A 22,341-nucleotide genomic window follows, 5' to 3' on the forward strand; every position below is an offset into this window, starting at 1 on the left:
GGGAGGATCACTTGAGCCCAAGAGGCGGAGGTTGCAATGAGCCAAGACTGTGCCACTGTACTCCAGCCTGGGTGACAGACTGAGATCCTGTCTCAAAAAAAATATATATATATATATATATGTGTGTGTGTGTGTGTGTGTGTGTACATATATATGTCTAGAAAAATTTATTTTAAAGAAATTACAAGGTAATGTCAATAATAGCCATATTCCAGAGCCTTAAGAGAAGCTTGGCAACAAATTTACTAACATATATTAGTAATATCGATCATTATAGCACCGAAGAATGAGATCTCAAAATAGCACATGTGAAAGGGCAGTGAGCTGCCTAATCACAACTAATTTCAGGAAGTTCATAGTGCATCTAGGAAAGTATTATTATTTTTGCAATACTTTACTTTTGCAATGTTGTAAAGTCTATTTTTTTTTTTAACTAGGCAATTGCCACCAGAAAAATCTTCAACAGATCATTAGTTCATAATGTATAACAACAGAGTAAAATGCTTCCTAGCACATAGTTCAACACCAGTGGCTAGTGTCACACAGAAAATTTTCCCAGGCAGGAAACTCAGTGTCTCCTGATTCTTCATTCCTAAACTGTATTCTGCCGATATTGCATGCCCTCTTGTAATTATCATGAGTCCTACACACACAGAACAACGTAGACAAAATCTTCATTGCTGCGGACCACACCAATATTAGCTTGCCTTCCCCCGCTTAATTGGCTCTGATCACTGGGCAGAAACAACTCATTGCTTTTTCCTTTTCACATGCTGACTCAAGTATTCCTAACATCATTAGTCATGTTTCATAGTATCTAGAATAAAAACACACTGACATCCAATTCCAGCAATTATTCCATCTTACACTTTGGAGAAAAGAAGTGATCGACAACTTCCAATCTGCCTAAAATCTCAAGCAGCTAACACTTTTGCAAAACAATTTGACTATACCACATGCTTGTAATCCCAGCTTCTTGGAAGGCTGAGGCAGGAGGATAGCTTGAGCCCAGGAGTTCAAGGCCAGCCTGGGCAACACAGCAAGACCCCCCCATCTCAAAAAAGAAAACAATACAATATGACTAAAAGAAGATTTAAAGTTATGCAAAACATATAATAGACAGTATCATAATTTTTAAACCAATGAGAAGCTGAAAGACAGATTCTTTTCACGTTTGCTTATAGACTCCGATTAAGAAACAGAAGTCCTCCTCAGGTCTTCTCAATTAAAACCATTCCATTTTCTACTGGCAGAGGATCTATGGATGAGATAAGCACAGTGCTGGGCACTTGGAAATGCTTGGTCAGCACTGAATGTAAAACATGGAAATATGGGTTTCTCTATTAGTAGAGGCAGGAAATCCCCATCAATAAGGAGTGAAAGCTAATTCCCCTTAGGGCAGCCACTCCTACTTTCCTGGTTGTGCCTGTTAAGTAGAGCCAGGTGTGGTGGCTCATGTTTGTAATCTCATGAGACCAACATAGAAAGATCGCTTGAGGCCATGAATTCAAGACCAGCAACAAAGAGAAGCCTCCACATCTTTACCAAAAAATTGTAAAAATTTGCTGGGTGTGGTGGTCCCAGCTGCTACTTTGAGAGGCTGGGGTGAAAGGACTGTTTGAGCCCAGGAGTTGCAGGCTGCAGTAAGCTATGATAATGCCATTGCACTCCAGCCTAGGTGATGGGGCAAGACTCTGTCTCTTAAAAAAAAAAAAAAGGCCGAGTGCAGTGGCTCATGCCTGTAATCCCAGCATGTGGGGAGGCCAGGGCAGCTGGATCACAAGGTCAGGAGTTTGAGACCAGCCGGGCCAACATGGTGAAACCCCATCTCTACTAAAAATACAAAAAAATTAGCCGGGCTTGGTGACACCTGCCTGTAAACCCAGCTACTCCAGAGGCTGAGGCAGGAGAACTGCTTGAACCCAGGAAACGGAGGTTGCAGTGAGCTGAGATCGCTCCACTGCACTCCAGCCTGGGCAACAGAGCGAGACTTCGTCTCAAAAAAAAAAAAAAAGTAGAGCAATCCATATCTAAAAGAGAAAACATAATAAAACTGTTGTCTGTGCTAAATACTTTCATTTCTATTACATAATAGTAACTGTTTTAACTAAGGCAGACATCACCAAAAAAAAAACATTAGCTTTTCAATACTCTCCAGTCTTTACCCTCCTGTTGTAGAGAGAATAATGATGCTAATTCCAACATTTATCAACTTGAGGACATCAAAAAATGCTTCTCCATCAAATGGGTTTCAAAACATCCAGAACACCTGCAGACACATTGCAGGTGTAATGCTACAATCGTAACATGGTTCAACAAGGTATGGAGGACCCAAACAGTGAGGACTTTGACTTCTACTTGCCTATCTGCTCAAGATCTTTTTCTCTTTTTTTCTTATGAACTGTTTCTCTCATAGTTCTGTTCCATCCTTTTCTTTCTTCCAACAGACACCCATAATGACAGAGCCCATTTGCCAACTCACAGCTAGAGGCAAAGAAATCATTACCCACCAGGAAAAGGGGCCCATAATCGTATCTGGTGATTATTCTGCATTTCATACAATGCTTTTCCCTGAGGCCTCAGTCTTCTACTGAAAATATTTTAATTGTAATTATAAAGTCATGACCATCCACATGTATAGCTGGTTTGCTTCAATTAGAAGTCACTGCATTGGGAGGCCAAGACGGGTGGATCACGAGGTCAGGAGATCGAGACCATCCTGGCTAACACCGTGAAACCCCGTCTCTACTAAAAAATACTAAAAACTAGCCGGGCGAGGTGGCGGGTGCCTGTAGTCCCAGCTACTCGGGAGGCTGAGGCAGGAGAATGGCGTCAACCCGGGAGGCGGAGCCTGCAGTGAGCTGAGATCCGGCCACTACTCTCCAGCCTGGGCGATAGAGCGAGACTCCGTCTCAAAAGAAAAAAAAAGAAGTCACTGCAACTAAAAAACAAAGCACTTTCAGTTCCTCACCCTCATTGTGTTTAATATCTCCACTGGCTGAATCTCATGAATGGCTCACTGAATTGAAGAAATGCCCCCAAGTAGGAATTCTCAATTCTGCATCTTCAAAAGATGGTCTTCAAAATCACAGAAAGAAAAGCTGCTGAATTGCAGAATATATATTACTATTTAAAAGGTTATAAATCTTTTAACTTAAGGAAGGGTAGAAGTCTTCACTTAGAAAATTCGGAACAACTTATGTTAATGTTTCATTTGTCTTGAACTAGAAACTGTGAGCATAGTGTTCAACAGATTCAGCTATCCACTTACTCATTGACTTTTAAATCTCTGCATATGCTCTCCAGGCTATTATCTGGGGAACTATCAAAGAAAAGTTGTGGCCCAAATGCTGGATTTGCCTATTCCTCAGTTCATAACAAGTATTTTTCAAATGTAGACCTCTAACTATAAACACTTTTAACTTTCCTTGAACCAGAGCTTTTAAAAATGTATATAGTCTGTACATTAAATGCGTTGTTAGTGAAGTAAAAGGTGACATCATAGAGTGTAATCTAGTCTGTCATGATTTTCTTTTTTTTTTTTTTTTTTTTTTATTGAGACGGAGTCTCCCTTTGTCACCCAGGCTGGAGTGCAATGGTGCTATCTTGGCCTCCTGGGTTCAAACAATTCTCCTGCCTCAGGCTCCCAAGTAGCTGAGATTACAGGCACCCATCATCATGCCCAGCTAATTTTTGTATTTTTGTAGAGATGGGGTTTCACCATGTTGTTGGCCAGGCTGGTCTTGAACTCCTGACCTGAGGTGATATGCCCACCTCAGCCTCCCAAAGTGCTAGGATTACAGGCATGAGCCACCACAGCCAGCCTTGTGATGTCTTCTATTATCTAGTAGTATCGTGATTTTCACCTACTGCTTGTTACTTTCATGCAAATTCAAATTGACTTTCAAAAGTAAACTCAATAAAAATGACCAGTGTTTATATGACATTTACTATGTGCTGGACCTTAGTCTTCACTTATATTAACTCATTTAACCCTCCTGACAACCCTATGAAGTGGGTACAGTTATTTCCTCAATGTCCTGGGGCGTGTTTGTTTTCATTTGAAAATTCCTACTCCTAAACTATACTAACAAAGTACAAGTAGCAAGATATCAGATTATAAACAATAGGCCAGGCATGTTGGCTCAGGCCTGTAACCCTAGCGCTTTGGGAGGCTGAGGTAGGTGGATCACTTGAGGCCAGGAGTTTCACCAACATGATGAAACCCCATCTCTACCAAAAATACAAAAAGTTAGCCAGGTGTGGTGGCAGACACCTGTAATCCCAGCTACCTGGGAGGCTGAGGCAGGAGGATCAATTGAATCTGTGAGGCAGAGGTTGCAGTGAGCCAAGATTGAGGCACTGCACTCCAGCCTGCGCTACAGAAAAAGATTCTATCCTCACCCCCCAACACACACACACACACAAAGATTATAAACAACAAAATTAATTCCACGTCCTTATATCCTACCAAGGTAACTGCTTTGACACTGCAAATAACCAGTGTGATGGGTAAAATAATTAAATGTATTATTAAATGTATTAATTCTTGGGCTATTTGCCCACACCAAATTTCCAAGGTTAATCCTACCCTTCATTGTGCATGAGGCACACACACTCAGATATATCCAGACAGCAAGTTAGCTACGGTTGAGAGAAAGCAAGAACTGCAGGCAAGAACAAGCCCAAAAACAATCTGTAACCTGATTTTGAAAACTAAATATTAATTTCATCACCTTCTTTACCAAATTCTAACAAGTAGCAAGTCAGACTGAAGTTTCTCTCCCTTCCTCTCCATTCTTTGAGGTGTTAATGAGCAGAAAATGAGAGTCTAAGGCTCAGAATAATCTATGGACTGGAATAATCAGTCTTAGAAAAACTCAAGAGCTGAAACTAAAGCCTTACTAATTTGCACCATGAAACAGGCCATTTTTTATGTTAGTGCTGACTGATCCAAATCCAAAATAAAAATACCACCAAATCAATATATTCCTCTGGAAAACATGTATTCAAAAGTTTGTCATGATCAAAGCAAACCCTGTGATTTATTTGGTATCTATCCAAAAAAAGCTACTACTATTTATCTCTTTTGTTTATCTATGTGAAAATAAATTCCAAATGACTAGAACAGGGCATGGTCCATAGTAAGTGCTCGATAAATGTTAACTAAATGAAATGCATGCATGAATCACTAGGCCCCTCAGCATTCTCACTTATCTACTCTGTCTCCAGTCCTCGCTCCCTGAAAACCACATTGCACAGAGCCACCAGAGGGATTCTTCTAGAACACAAATATAATCATGCTACTCTGTTTGAATCCCGTTCAGACAGACTTCCCCACACGTCACCAACAAACTGAAGTTTAAACTCTGTCACAAAGCACCTTTGTTACATCTCCAGTCCATTCTCTCACCACTCCTGGCCTTGAATGTATGGCAATAATAGTGAAATTCCCCACACCTACATGGTGTTCTCTCCTCCCTTCTGTGAACTGGATGTCTTAGATAACTGTTCTCCTGATAAGTTGTACATATCTTTATAGCTGCACTTAGTTCACCACATTACTATCTGCTTTAATGTCCAACTTTCCTCTCTCACCAAATATGAAAAGATTATCTTATTAATCATTGTCCCTCCAGCATCTAGAAGAGTACTCGGCACACAGTAGGTACTTGATAAATGTTTACTGGATGCTTGGATAGATGAATGGGTGGGAGAAATTAAATAGTATTACATCTATTCAAACAGAAATTCACAGTCAACCATTCTTTTGAGGATGATGATGTTAGGCTTGCCGAGAGGAAAAATAAACAAATGTAAGTGGCTTGAACAAAACACTCTATTATTAGCAAAGATTATAGAATTTATAGTCATCAAGTAAGACAGTACCTGCTGGAACTTTCGCTTATTTCTCAAGGCAGTGAGGCTTGGATATCCCTGAGAACGAGGCAATGAGTTAGAAGCTATACATTCTTGGATTCTCTGCCCCATAGGTCACATTCCAAAAGCAAATCTAAAAACAGCAATGTTTTTAAGGAAAACGAACTGGTGTCCATACAGCGCCATGTGGGCATACACAGCTTCCATTGAGTGAATCAGGGGAGGGGACTGGCTCAGAGCAACCTCAACCATCACCCAACGGACACATGAGTCCAAGGCCACTCTTGTGGCAGAAAAAAAGCAAATGACACCTGTTGTACACGTGGTTGGTAGTACAGAAACTACTATAAAATTAGAATTTTTGATTTGTGTCTTAATTGAGGCAGCCAACTTTGACACAGGTGCTGGCTAATGGTGGCCACAGAGGGATCTGAGCATCAACGCTGGCAAAACCAACAAAATGTGCTGTTGCCACGTGTGGGCTATGTTGGCAGTGGTGCCAGTAATGTCCCACCATGCTGTTCTCCTGTGTCTCAGGCTCTGTCCTCAAACAAAGCATTGGGGCAATTGGGCTTTCTTTCTTAAAAACAAGCATTCTGAAATTTCACATCTTAAAAACCAGCCGGGCGTGGTGGTTCACGCCTGTAATCCCAGCACTTTGGGAGGCCGAGGTGGGCGGAGCTCTTGAGGTCAGGAGTTTGAGACCAGCCTGGCAAACATGGTGAAACCCCATCTCTGCTAAAAATACAAAAATTAGCTGGGCACGGTGGCATATGCCTGTAATCCCAACTACTCAGGAGGCTGAGGCAGGAGGAATCGCTTGAACCCAGGAGGCAGAGGTTGCAGTGAGCCAAGATCACACCACTGCACTCCAGCCTGGGTGACAGAGCGAGACTCCATCTCAAAAATTAAATAAATAAATAAAATGTAGATGGAAAGTTTATTATCCTATTCTATTTTTGCGTGTATTTAAAAGTTCCCATAATTATTTGTTCTCAAGAAGTTTTGCATAATACAAAGTTTTAAAAACATACAAGCCACAATTTTGTTTTAAAAAATATGAAACATTTCACAAATTTGCATGTCATCCTTGCACAGGGGCCATATTCATGTCTTTATTGTTCTAGTTTTAGTATATGTGCTACCAAAGCAAGAACCACAGTTTTTCTATTTCAAGATATTAACTTCAAGGTAATCAGGGCACAAAAAGCAAGAAATCAAGGTTATCTTACTGAAGGGAAAATACCAAAATACTAATACTAGTAATTTAAACATAGATTTCATCCAGCCTGGCATAAAGTATTTCAATTAATGTCACCAGAAGGAGATTATACTCTTCTCTATGGATTGTTATATGTTTACTGAAATTATTTGTATCTTTAAAATATATTATTTTTGTTTTTCACTTCAAAAAAAACTTTAGAATGGCATCATTCTTCCTTTTACATCTATGTACATTTGAAACCTTATAAAGACATTTCTTGGCACCCTCAAAAACCACAATCCGAGCCTACCTTATGCCCAACAGCAGACCCACTTTCTCATGCCACTACCCAAGTTAGGGAACAATCTTCTATCTTTTCTGTGACACTGTTACGTTTAAATGTCCTCATGGCTCCTGAAGTACCCACTACCAGATTCATCAGAACCTGTCCAATCAAACCACCCCATTTTACCCAACCCAACCCACTCCTCAGGGCCAGAGAAGTCCACATTCTGCCCTCATTTGGACTTTAGAGCTTCTCTCGTTCATATACTGCCCTCCCTAACCCCCATCCAACTCCCCTGTGATTTTATGATATAATAAGAAACATAAGGCCAGGCATGGTGGCTCATGCCTGTAATCCCAGCACTTTGGGAGGCCTGGGCAGGTAGATCGTTTGTGAGAGGCGAAGTCAGCTGGACTTCCTGGGTCAAGTGGGGACTTGGAGAACTTTTCCGTCTAGGTAGAGAATTGTAAACACATCAATCAGTGCTCTGTGTCTAGCTAAAGGATTGTCAATACACCAATCAGCACTCTGTAAAAATGCACCAATGAGTGCTCTGTGTCTTGCTAAAGGACTGTAAATGCACCAATTAGCACTCTGTAAAAACGCACCAATCAGCACTCTGTGTCTAGCTAAAGGATTGTAAACACACCAATCAGCACTCCGTAAAATGGACCAATCAGCAGGACATAGGCGGGGACAAATAAGGGAATAAAAGCTGACCACCCCCAGCCAACAGCAGCAACCCACTCAGGTCCCCTTCCACGCTGTAGAAGCTTTGTTCTTTCACTCTTCACAATAAATCTTGCTGCTGCTCACTGTTTGGGTCCGTGTCACTATTAAGAGCTGTAACATTCACCACGAAGTTCCGTGGCTTCATTCTTGAAGTCAGTGAGACCAAGAACTCACCGGAAGGAACCAACTCCAGACACACTTGGAGTCAGGAGTAGACCAGTCTGGCCAACATGATGAAACCCTGTCTCTACTAAAAATACAAAAATTAGCCAGACGTGGTAATGCACACCTGTAATCCCAGCTACTTGGGAAGCTAAGGCATGAGAATCGCTTTAACCAGAAAGGTGGAGGTTGCAATGAGCTGAGATTGAGCCACTGTACTCCAGCCTGGGCAACAGAACGAGACTCTGTCTTAAAAAAATAAAAATAAGGTCTTCATCTCCAGTTCCTAGCACAGAATTTCCAAAACCTTTGGAAGTTCCTGGGCAATAGCAATGAGAAGAGTGTCTCGTTCATAATAAACCCATTTTCAATCATACCTGAGTTTAGGCAAATGTGATGACTCCTGGTGGGTCCCTAGAGAGTTTCAGGATGAGGACTGGTGGTTGCCAGGGGAACCAACCATGAAATCTGAGGAATGAACTTTCAGCCCCTGCCCCATTTCTGGGGAGGAAAGAAGGGATGGAGATTGAACTAATCACCAGTGACCAGTGATGTAGTCAACTATGACTATGTAATGGAAGCTCCACAAAACCCCTAAGTTACAGAGTTCAGAAAGCTTCTGGATTGGTGAACACATGAAGGTGCTGGGAGGGTGGGCATCTAGAGAGGGCATGCCCTTCCTCTATACCTTGTCCTGTGCATGTCTTCCATTTGGCTGCTCCTGGGTTGTAACTTCTGTAACAAACCAGTAATAGGAAGTAAAGTGACTTCGTGAGTTCTGTGAGCCTTTATAGAGAATTACTGAACCCAAAGAGTGGGGCTCACAGAAACTCAAGATTTATCATCTCTTGCTCGAAGTATAGGAGACCTGGACTTACAACTGGTATCTAAAGTGGAGAAGAGTCTTGTGGGTCTAAGCCCATAACCTGTGGGGTCTGTGCTAACTCTGGGTAGTGTCAGAATCGAAGAATTGGTTGTTGGTGTGGAAAAAATCCAGCCATTTGTGTCAGAAGTGTTGTGAGTAGAAACAGATCACAGACCCACCCAATGTGCAAGGGCCAGAATGGCTTAGGTCTAAAGGAAAACATTCTAGAGGAGCCGTTAGACTTAGGTGACACAATTTTTTATAACTGCCTATTTCAATACTATTAAGATATAACCTTCTGCAATTTGGTGGTGCTTGTTTATTATCTGATAGGCAGAACTTAAAGAAACTCAAAAACGGAATTAAGGCGACTCAGTAAAAATTTTAAAGGGCAGGAAAATACAACCTCTGGAATCAAGACTAGGAATTTTGGCAACTAAGTTATCAAAATATTCTCACCATTTATAAATTCTAGCAGACTTTCTCTAACAATACGAAAATAAAGAGAAACAAAAATATAGCAGTTCAAACACACTTACAGCAGAAAGAGAAAAAAAGATGAGTGTACCATCAAAAAGTCCCTTTTCCAATGCAGGTTTCTTGCTACTTTAGACCAAATATTTCGTGTGATCCAAGGCATGAGTCCACATCTGGCAGGAAAGAGTACACAGTCTAGACTGTGGCTCCTTAAAGGAAAAATGTGTGTCTAAGTTATTTGTAAATTTCCAATGACCTACACAGTGCCTGGTGCAAAGAAAACAATAAATGGTTGATTAATAAAGAGAGGCTTGTTGTGAACCACAGGCCTTAGATTTTACAAAGGAAGAACTATCGATAAAGGTATTTGGAATTTATTTACAAATTCATATCAAACATGAAATCTAATTCAAACAATAGGAGGTATAAGTTTTTTTTTTTTTTAGTTTTTCATAGAGTTCATTATCTGGAAATTTTGTAATTCGTGTAATTTTAATTTTCCATTTACTTTCCCAATCCAACAAAATCTCTTTCTCTTTCTTTCCTTGAGGGCAAGGGTCAGCAAACTACTCCAGAGAGCCAAATCTGACCCACTATTTATTGTTGTAAATAAAGTTTTAATGCAAAATAACCACATCCATCAGTTTGTATACTTTCTATGGCTGCTTTCACACTACCATGGCAGAACTGAGTATCTACAACAGAGAATCTGCCCGCAAGCCTAAAATGTTTGCTATCTGGCCCTTTAGAGTAAATGTTTGGTGTTCTTCTTTAGAGTATCATATAATACCAAATACCCAATAAAATACTGTGTTTTTAAAATAACTTGGGAGATTTACTAAAAGTTATTTACAAGATAATTGGATATGCTATTCACTTTTGGTCCATATGGCTTCATTTACATCCTCATAATTAAAATATACCAAAGACACAGCTTTAAAAGAACAAAAGCCTAATGATACAGAAAATCCTTTCTTGCCACCTAATTTATGCCATGATCTACTCTGCCTTTGAGAGTCCTTAAAGGGCAGAATAAATTCCACAGAGGTAAGAAAAGGAAAGAAAAAAGTGCATAAAGAAGTTCAAAAGAAATGTAAGGCTATACAAAGTAGAAGCAGGGTACAGGGTCACACATACAACATCTTGATCACTCCACATATTGAGTACATGTGATATTTAACAAGATGAGTTCCGAGTAATGTTAAAGAAAAAGAAACAGCAGAAAAAGCAAGTGAGCCTTTTGGTTTACTTAACCAGGCTAAAAAGTGGCAGAAACTAGGCAGAAAAGTGCCCTTTTGGAAATATAGCAATCCCAGCCCCTGAGGAGACTCAAGGAAGACAACATGAAGAGATCAAAGGCATTTCACCCTGACCTGTACCCATTTCACCAGAAGGTTCATTCCATCCACCTTTCAGTGATCAGAAAGAAGCAAAGCCCTGGAGCCACCTCAAGACACACAGCCTGACTACCTCTGCTTAATGTAGAAAGTTCTCTGGCCAGCTGAGAGGTCTCATCATCCTCTGAAAGAATCTTGTTTATTCCTACCAAACCCAAACCCAAACCCCTCCTTCTTCCATCTACCCAAATTCTACACATCCTTCATGGTCACACTCAAAATTCCAAGCAGTGCAACTGTGCTACTCCAGAGGGACCCATTCTCAAAGATGATGTAAATGGTGTTCCCTGGCATTGTACAACACAGTGGCCCCAATCCCAACTCCTCAAGAAAGCCTCTCCCAACACATCACAGCAGGCTGACATTCCCTCTTTCTTTCCTCAATATGTATCTTACGGCCCTACTGGACTGTAAGCTCCTAGAAGACAGGACAATATATAACTCTTTAATACAAAGCTAATAATGGCACGAACACCAAACAGCACCTACTGAGTCAAACTTTGTGCTAAATGCTTTGTATGCATTATCTTATTTAAGTCTCAAAATAATCTTATGCGTATGTGTTATTTTAGTTTTACAGATGAAGAAACTGAGACTTAAAGTTTTAAATTTGCTGTAGTCCATACAACCAGAAAATGGCTGAGCTAGGAGTCTGACCAAGGTCTGTCTGGTTCCAAGAATAACGTTCCTAAATTGTACATTAACTCTCACCCCAAAGGTACCCAATAAAACCTGCTTTTTTTTTCCCCCAAGATAGCAGATTGGCGGCACTGTGAGAATGCCTCTACCACTTAGAACGACAAAATAGTGTGGAGAGATTCACACTGTGAATTTTTTTTTCAGGAAGAAACACAGGAACTTACTATGAGGCAGATGCAAATCTCTAAGTCCCCAGAGTGTGAGAGGAGGATAAACTGCCTCTAGGATATACACTCCTACTGGGGAATCTGGCTATCCAGGCCACAAGGGAAGCCCTCAACCCTACCCAGCACTAAAGCTGATTCAGTGAGCCGTGGGGAGTATATGAGGAGGAGTAGCACTGGACATGCTTTCAGTGCACTCCCAGTCTCCAGCAAGGACAGAGGGAAGCCATTGCTGATCCTACCTCACAGGGGACCTTGTGGAAGTCAGCCAGCTAACTCAGCCAGCAATCACAGGTTGAGAGAAGCTCAACTGAGATTCACGATATGAGTGGGAACAAGCTCCCTTGGGCAGAACTGAGGGGCAAGTGGGAAGTGTGCTGCAGCCATAAGACAGCACAGGGTTTGGGTGCCCCTGCTGTTTGGGGAGACCAAGAGAAATGTGGCCTGAAGGCTATGCAAAGGCTAATGGCCTGGGGCAGTTTTGAGTTCTGAGTGCTAACTGTCTGGAACCCAGCTAGCTGCTGCTAGGGGTACACTGTGGCTGTGAGACCTGCCTTGCCAAGTGCATGAAAGCTGAGTAGGGCTCGCTGCTACCTGCTACTCCCCACTCTCCATGCAGACTCTTCAGTGCAGCAGAAGCAGCTGTGCTTTTCCTTTGAATATACCCCAGCAGCCAGAGAACTGCCCTCTGATCCTCACTGGGACCACTGCTTTTGCCCATATATGGAGAGCTAGAGCACAGACTTGCCTAACTCAGCCCCAACTTGGCTTTGCCCCTCATTCCTACCCTGTTAGCTTGTTCTTTGTAGAACAGAAACTTTTGGGAGCTCTATGGCCCCACCAATTGCCTGAGACACCAGAGTACCTCCCCTGGGTACATAAGGCAAGCACAAATTCTACCACTACCACAGCTGGTGCTCTTTTGCAAGCACCACCTTCTGGTTGGAAGCCAACTGACATAGGCCATTATAGCATCTTCAGGCAGAAGAACACAGCATGCAGAAAGGAGAAAACTCATGTGTGACCTCAACAATCACCATTGCCTGCAACACCCTGGCTAACCAAGAGATCCTGAGTCTGTCCATATGACCAGTTCATCTACTACTACAACCAGTATTTGAGAAAACCAACACACTAAGGCTTTTCATAACCAAGGAATCTCACAGCACTCCCCTGCCATCCCCATCAGAACTGGTGCTGGTACACACTGCTGGGATACTTGAGGATCCACATCACTGGATCCCTTGGAGACATCCCCCAGCACCACCCTGGAGTATAGCAGCCCCACTAGGCAGCTAGACCTAGACAAGAGTTTCATTCACAGTAGTCTGGACTTTAGGGACTTCTGCTCCTAAGGGAAGAAGAAATGCATGACATCAAGGGAGTACTCCATGAAACAAAAGAATCAAGATGGCAGGCCTTGAGTCCCAAAACTTTCCATTTCTGGGAAGTTGCTTTGAGCAGAGGCACAGTTGCAGTGCTTGGCTCAGCAGAAAACGTCTGTGCCTCTACCCCAACAGCCAGTCAGCCCTGGTGCTCATGAAGGGTCTTAGAGAAGGCGATTTCTTCTCCCCTTCATCCACCATCGACATAGCTGAGGCTTCCCCCATGGGAGCTCAGCATGGATGTATCTGTAGATAGACATTCTTTCTGGGATACTTCAGGGTGGCTGCATCCACATAGAAAGAATGTCCCCTAGGTTCAAGCTTGCACGAGGGGTACAATCCTTTCTATGATGAACATCAACATTCCTACAGATGAAAAGAGGTGCCTGATCTGAATAGCTGGAACTCTGGATCAGGAGTGTAATTGGAAGGTGGATCACTTTCCTGCTAGTCTACTAGGAAAGCTGAGGTGGGTTCTTCCCTTTCCCTTGAAAAGACCTCAGTGCATTTCACTGAGAGCTGCCCCAGCTGCTTCTATCAAGGCTGAGACCTCTGCCCACCACTGAGTATTGCATTTACCAACCTGCTTTAGCCACAGCTGATTTTTACCCATGGACATCTCTCCTACTGGCCTGAAGTCTAAGCTGTTCAACTCAATAAATAAAATACTGCCGAAAAAAATAAATTAATTAAAACATGCACACCACTGGGGAATTAGATCAGCTTTAAGAGACCTCTGCAATTCCAACCCCACAGGAGACAATGAACCTGCTCACAAACCAAGCACTATGCTACTACAACCTGCATCTGAGAAAGCTATCATACAAAGACTCTCTATAACCAAGGAACTCATACAAAGTCTTCACCCCTGAAACCACCAAGAGCTGAATTAGGCTATAATAAACTATAAACATTAAAGTCACATCCTCAAGGGGGAAAATTTTTTTTAAGTCAAATCAAAAATAAATTCAAGAATAATTAGAATAGCCTACCCAAATTAGAAGGAACTAGAAAAATAATTCTGGCAGCCAGGTACGGTGGCTCATGCCTGTAATCCCAGCACTTTGGGAGGTTGAGGCAGACGGATCACCTGAGGTAGGAAGTTTGAGATCAGTCTGGCCAACATGGTGAAACCCCGTCTCTATTAAAAATACAAAAATTAGCTGGTCATGGTGGTGGGCACTGTAAGCCCAGCTACTCGCAAGGCTGAGGCAGGAGAATCCCTTGAACCCAGGAAGCAGAGGTTGCAGTGAGCCAAGATCATGCCATTGCACTCCAGCCTGGGCAACAAGAACAAAACTGCATCTCAAAAAATAATAATAATAATTCTGGCAATATGACAAAACAGGGTTCTATAACAACCCCAAAAGATCACACTAGATCTTCTGCAATGGATCCAAACCAAGATGAAATCTTTGAAATACCAGATAAAGAATTCAAAAGGTGGATTATTAAAGCTATTCAAGGAAATACAAGAAAGAGCATAAAGAAATTGAAAAAAACAATTCATGGTATTAACAAAAAATTTTCTAAAGAGGTAGACATTCTGAAGAAAAACCAATCAGAACTTCTGGAAATTAAAGATACACTTAGGAAATTGCAAAATATAGTGGAAAGTTTTAACGCTAGACTAGAACAAGTAGAAAAAAGAATTTCAGAGCTTGAAGATAAGCCTTTCAAATTAACTCAGACAAAAATAAAGAAAAAAGAATTAAAAGAAATGAACAAAGTCTCCAAGAAATATGAGATTACGTAAAACAGTCAAGCCTTAGAATCAATGGTGTTACTGAGGAAGAAGAGAAAGCAAAAAGTTTGGGAAACTTATTGGAGAAAATAGGTGAGAAAAATTTCCCTGGCCTTGCTGGAGATTTAGGTAACCAAATGTAAGAAGCATAAATAATTCCTGGGAGATTCACTGCAAAAAGGACATCATCAAGGCATACAGTCATCAGGCTATCTAAAGTAAACATGAAGGAAAGAATTCTAAGAGTAGTGAGATAAAAGTATCAGGCAAACTACAGGTAAAAACACACCAGACTAACAGCAGACTTCTCCGCAGAAACCATACAAGCCAAAAGGGACTGGAGTCCTATCTTTAGCCTCCTCAAACAGAATAACTGTCAGTCACGAATTTTTTATCCAGCAAGACTAAGTTTTACAAATGGAGTCTTTTTCAGAGAAGCAAATGCTGAGGGAATGTGTCACTACCAGACCAGCCCTACAAGAAATGCTAAAAGGAGTTATTAATCTTGAATCAAAAGGTTGATATGCACCAAAACAGAAAGCATAAAACATATAGGACATATCAAACCATAATACAGTGAAGAAAACCAAGTACCTATGTAACAACACGATAACTGAACAATACCTTGCATCTTGAGACTAAATACTCCATTAAAAGATATACTTTGGCAGAATGGATAAAAAGTCACAAATCAAATATCTGCTGTCTTCAAGAGAATCAATTAACATGAAAAGACTCTTATAGACTCCAGGTAAAGAGGTGGAAAAAGATATTCCACGTAAATGAGAATCAGAAGTGAGCAGGAAAAGCTATTCTTCCATTAGATAAAACAGACTTTAAAACAACAACAGTAAAAAAAGACAAAATATGCCATTATATAATAATAAAAGGATCAATCAAACAAGATGATATTACAATTCTAGATATATATGCACCTAAGTCTGGAACTCCAGATTCATAAAACAATTACTACTGGACCTAAGAAAACAAATAGACAGCAATATAATAATAGTGGCTTCCATACTCCACTGACAGCACTACATAGATCATCAAGGAAGAAAGTCAACTAAGAAATACCAGGCTTAAACTATACTCTAGAACAAATGGACCTAATATATTCACAGAACATCCTACCCAAGAACTGCAAAATATACATTCTTCTCATCAGAACATGGACCATTCTCCAAGACACACCATATGACAGGCCACAAAACAAGTCTCAATACATTTTAAAAAATCAAAATCATACCAAGTACCTTCTCAGACCACAATGGAAAAACCAGAAATCATCTCCAAAAGGAATTCCCAAAACTATACAAATACACAGAAATTAAACAACCTACTCCTGAATGACTTTTAGGTGAACAATGACATCAAGATGGATATTAAGAAATATTTCAAAATGAATAACAGTGACACACATCATCAAAACCTCTGGAATACAGCAAGAGCAATGCTATGAGTTAAGTTTATAGCACTAAATGCCTACATCAAAAAGTATGAAAGACCACAGACTGACAACCTAACCTCATACCTCAAGGAGCTAGAGAAACATGAAGAAACCAAACCCAAAGCTAGCAGAATGAACGAAATAACAAAGAGTTTCTCATTAGAGCAGAACTAAATGAAACTGAAACAAACAAACAAAAAATAAAAAAGATCAAGGAAACAAAAACTTGGTTTTTTGAAAAGATAAACAAAATCAATAGATGATTAGCTAGATTAACCAGGAAAAGGTTCAAGTAAGTTCAATTAGAAATGAAAATGGAGGCTGGGCATGGTGGCTCAGGCCTGTAATCCCACAATTTCGGGAGGCCGAGGCAGACGGATCACGAGGTCAGGAGATTGAGACCATTCTGGCCAACATGGTGAAACCCGGTCTCTACCACAAATACAAAAACGTTAGCCAGGTGTGGTAGCACGTGCCTATAATCCCAGCTACTCGGAGGCTAAGGCAGGAGAATCGTTTGAACCAGGGAGGCAGAGGTTGCAGTAAACCAAGATCGCGCCACTACACTTCAGCCTGGCGATAAAGCGAGACTGTCAAAAATAAATAAATAAATAAATGCAAATGGACACATTATAACCAACAGAAACGTAAAAGATCATTCGAGACTACTACGAACACCTCCATGCAAACAAACTAGAAAATCTAGAGGAAATGGACAAATTTCTGGAAGCATACAATCATCCTAGCTTGAATCAGGAAGAAATAGAAATCCTGAACAGACCAACAAGTAGCAAGATTGAATCAGTAATTTTAAAATTGCCAAAAAAAAAAAACAAACGCACAGGGCCACACAGACTCATAGCTGAATTGTACCACACATTCACAGAAGAATTGGTACCAATCTGCTGAAACTATTCCAAAAGATTGAGAAAGAGGGCATCCTCTATAACTCATTCTATGACACCAATATCACCCTGATACCAAAACCAGGAAAAAACATAACAGAAATAAAAAAAGACAAAGAAAACTACAGAACAATATCTTTGAATCAACATAGATGTAAAATCCTCAACAAACTGAATCCAACAGCACATCAAAAAGATAATTCACCATGATCAAGTGGGTTTCATCCAGGATGTAGGGATGGTTTTACAAATGCAAGTCAATAAATGTGAAACATCATATAAACAGAATTAAAAAAAAACAAAAACCTGTCAATCATCTCAATAGGTGCAGAAAAAGCATTCGGTAAAATCCAGCATCCCTTTATGATAAAAATTCTCAACAAACTAGGGATAGAAGGAATATACTTCAAAATGATAAAAGCCATATATGACAAATCCACAACCAACATCATACTGAAGGGGAAAAGTTGAAACTATTGCCCTTCAGAACTGGAACAAGACAAGAAAGCCCACTTTCACCACTTCTATTCAACATAGCACTAGAAGCCCTAGTCAGAGCAATCAGGCAAGAGAAAAAAATAAAGGGCATCCAAATTGGAAAAGAGTAAGTTACACTATCTCTGTTTGCCAGTAGTATGACTGTATACCTAGAAAACCCTAAAGACTCCTCCAAAAGACTCCTAGATTTGATAAATGAACTCACTGAAGTCTCAGGTTACAAAATCAATGTACACAAATCAGTAGCACTGCCATACACCAACAACAATCAAACTGAGAATCAAATCAAGAACTCAATTCCTTTTATAATAGCAGCAAAAATAAAATAAAATAAGTTACCTAGAAATATACTTAACCAAGGAGGTGAAAAATCTCTTCAAGGAGAATGACAAAACACTGCTGAAGGAAATCAAAGATAATACAAACAAATGGAAAAAATATTGCATGCTCATGAATTGGAAGAATCAGTTTCATGAAAATGGCCATACTGCCCAAAGCAATCTAGCGATTCAATGCAACTTCTATCAAAATACCAACATCATTTTTCACAGAATTGGAAAAAACTCATTCATATGGAACCAAAAAGAACCCAAATAGCCAAAGCAATCCTAAGCAAAAAGAACAAACATGAAGGCATCACATTACCTAACTTTAAGTTATACAAGGTTATAGTTACCAAAACAGCATGGCATTGGTATAAAAGTAAATACATAAGCCAATGTAACAGAATAGAGAACACAGTAATAAAACCAAATACTTACAACCACAATTGATCTTCAACAAAGTATACAAAAACATAAATTGGAGAAAGGACTCCCGATTCAATAAATGGTGCTGAAAAAACTGGACAGCCACATGTATAAGAATGAAACTGGATCCCTATCTCTCACCATATACAAAAATCAACTCAAGATGGATCAAAGACTTACATCTAAGAGCTAAAACCATAAAAATTAGAGTAGACAACCTAGGAAGAACTTTTGGACATTGGTCTAGGTAAAGAATTTATGACTAAGACCCCAAAAGCAAATGCAACAAAAACAAAAATAAATAAATAGAAACTAATTAAATGAAAAAGCTTCTGCACAGCAAATCATCATCAGAGTAAACAGACAACCCACAGAGTAGGAGAAAATATTTGCAAACTATGCATCTGACAAAGAACTAATATCCACAATCTACAAGTAACTCAAATAAATTAGCAAGAAAAAAAACAAATAATCCCATCAAAAAGTGGGCAAATGACATGAATAGACATTTCTCAAAAGAAGATATACAAATAGCCAACAAATATATGAAACAAGGTTCAACATCACAGATCATCAGGGAAATGCAAATTAAAACCACAACAAGATACTACCCAGCCAGAATGGCCATTACTAAAAAGTTAAAATGCAATAGATGTTGGAATGGATGTGGTAAAAAGGAAACACTTACTTATACACTGCTGGTGGGAGTGTAAGTTAGTACAACCTCTATGGAAAACAGCATGAATATTCCTTAAAGAATTGAAAGTAAATATACCATTCCACCCAGCAATCCCACTACTGGGCATCTACTAAAAGGAAAAGAGGTCATTCTATCAAAAAGACACGTGCACACATCATAGCATCATTTGTAATTGCAAAGATACAGAACCAACCTAAGTGCCCATCAACTGATGAGTGGATAAAGAAAATGTGGTCTATATACACTATGGAATACTATTCAGACATAAAACAGAATGAAATATCTTTCACGGCAATTTAGATGGAGCTGGAAGCCATTATTCTACGTGAAGTAACTCAGGAATGGAAAACCAAATACCATACGTTCTCAGTGGGAGCTAAACTATGGGTACACAAAAGCATATAGAGTCGTTTAACAGTGACTCAGAAGAGGGGAGGGGAGGGGAGAGATGAGGGACAAAAAAACTACATATTGGGTCCAATATACACAGATGATGGGTGCACTAAAATCTCAGACTGCACCACTATACAATTTGTCCATGTAACCAAAAACCATTTGTACCTAAAAAGCTATTGAAATTTTACACACACAGATATATATATATATATATATATATCAACTAAAAAACAATCTATTTAGTGAGTAAAACTCCTGGTTCAACCTACAGTTGGTCCTTTAGACTTTCCACTTCCTAAGAGAGAACAGCTCTCAGGGTGGAAGAGTTATGAGGCAGACAAACCCCATAGTGCTATTCTATCATCCCACACAAATGCAGGGGCTATATGACTCCATCGGGGCAGTACAAAAGACAAAATATTCCCGTCCTTTGCTCCTAAGAGCAAGCACATCATGGCAGGCAGTTTACAATTATTTTCCACATGTCTTCTTTACTAGCCAGGCCATTCATGTCTTTATATTTGACAACTGGCTACACACCCTCAAAAATAAACACAGTGATGGAAAGGTTGCTCCGTTCCCTGCTAATACATGTGTAATAAAGCTACTCTTGCAGAAGCTTGGTGCTGTGGTCAAAAGGAACACCTTCCCCCTCCTACCCCCATAAAGATGAAGGTCTTGAATAAAACAGAAGCCACCCAGAGTCCAGTTCTGAAATGAAAATATCACACTCATAAAAGCATTAAGAAGGTTCCCTATTGAGCTGGTTTCAAATGTTTAATTACTGTAATTATATGCATACATACTTTATCACTGTTTTCTAATGAGGTTGGCAAGGAGATAGAAACTTGGCATTTTATTCCTAGTTTAATGCGCTTGTTTTTATGCTTACTGTAACAGCTTGCTAGAAGAGCACTGGAGATAGAGTCGGATACGCTTTAAAGGACAAGGGAAAACAGCTCCCAGTGGATGGTACACACATGGCAAAAGGCCAAGACTAGAAGCACCGTCATTAGGAAAAGGAATCAACCAAGGTAAGCAACATCATTCACAAACAGGAAAATCTGGACTGCAGCCTACCTACCTTCTCTCCTCACTTTAAGTAAGACTTTAAGCTTTCAAAACAAGGAGAGTGGCTGGGAGGGGGAGTCACAGCTGCTTAATCTGAAAGCACCTTTCAGTGTCTTTGCAAAAGTTTCCAAGTCAAGGGGAAAATTCAATACCCAAACATACAAAGCAAGCTCCAGAGGCAAATGTGGGCACTTCTGAGAGCAGCAGTACTCCAGGGTTGGTTCCTAGCCTACAAGAGTTCTGGTGAAAGAGGCTACTGTGAACCAAAGGCCCAGCCTTCCTGCAGAGGAGGAAAGTCAGCAGTTTACTTGGGAATTTGCCACCTCAATACATAGCAAGTGAGGAAGTGGTGAGAGGTGGCAGATGGAAAGGGGTAAGGGGGGCGAGGGGCACAAGCTAGACCCAGACAGCTGTGGTGTTATAAAAATGTAGCAGCCAAGCAATGTGGAAACGGGAGTCTTAAGCATCTGATTAACCGAGAAGCAGCTGTGGTAATTTCTGGACTAGCTTTAAAAAAAAAAAATCAAAATACAGCATTGCATTCAACTGTTAAGCTGACTGCAAGAGCGATCAATGGGTTGAGAATAAAACTAAAGCTCGAGACACTGAGCCTTGCTCTAATGGTGTCGATGGCACAAGGCCATGCTAAGGGGTAAAACCAGGTTATGATGAGTTCCCTGTCTGGGACTTCCAAGAAGCATTCCCTAGAACAGGATCCAAGACAGATCCACCCAATATTTAAATCCAGCCTTTAACAAAGGCCCTGTATAGACACCAGACTAACTAATTTGAGGCTGAAAGGAGACTCCTAAAAGTTTGGATAAACTTAGTTACTTACATTCCTCTATTATAGTAGAAATAGACATGTGACCTAATCATGTAAGGGGTTTTAAATTCAGCCAAAATAACTGGCAAATTTTCCTTGCTAAAATAGCAAAAACGAACCCTCCTAACAGAGTTGCTCCATTGAAATTCTTTACAGTAAATCAATAAGTACATCATTCTGTATAACATATTGATCAATACAACATATTTTGACCAATTAAACATTTTAGTCAAAAAACATGAGTCTGGGACAAGGAAGAATATACATACGTGAAGCCATTTATCACATTAAAATACATAAAGCAAGAGTGTAGACATGTAAAATCTCATTAATTCCACATCTAGATATTTCAACCATTTCTGAAAGGTAGACAGAGGACTCCAGAGTAAAGAGTACAGGACTTAACCATTTTAGTAGAGATTTTAGGGAGAGTCACAGAACTGCCAATCAGGTGGGTCTTACGTTATTGGTTATATCATAATCATCTGGGGTTCTATGAGATTCTGGAGTAATGTCTGTTTTGTCTCCCTAAATTGAAAGCATGTCTTTGATTTCACTTGGAAACATTGATCTGTATGCAGCTGGTGCTTATTAGGAGGTGTTAGCTGTCTGTTCAATGTGCTGTAAGAGTGATGTACTGGGCTAATTTAACCCAAATAGCTTTATAATTCTGTCACAACCTCTCTGCAGCCGCCTACTTTTCCTAGGGCAGGGAAATGGAAATCATTTTAAGAAATGGAAAAAGTGTGAT

General features: G+C 40.2%; 1 protein-coding gene and 1 pseudogene across 1 annotated transcript in view; both read right to left on the bottom strand.

The window, feature by feature from the left end:
- Positions 1-22,341, bottom strand: part of CARMIL1 (capping protein regulator and myosin 1 linker 1) — a 341,373-nt gene that overhangs the window by 228,869 nt on the left and 90,163 nt on the right. The window lies entirely within an intron of this gene.
- Positions 6,934-7,033, bottom strand: LOC111541164 (annotated as a pseudogene).

Source organism: Piliocolobus tephrosceles, chromosome 5, assembly GCF_002776525.5.
Source record: "Piliocolobus tephrosceles isolate RC106 chromosome 5, ASM277652v3, whole genome shotgun sequence".
Lineage (NCBI taxonomy): Eukaryota > Metazoa > Chordata > Mammalia > Primates > Cercopithecidae > Piliocolobus > Piliocolobus tephrosceles.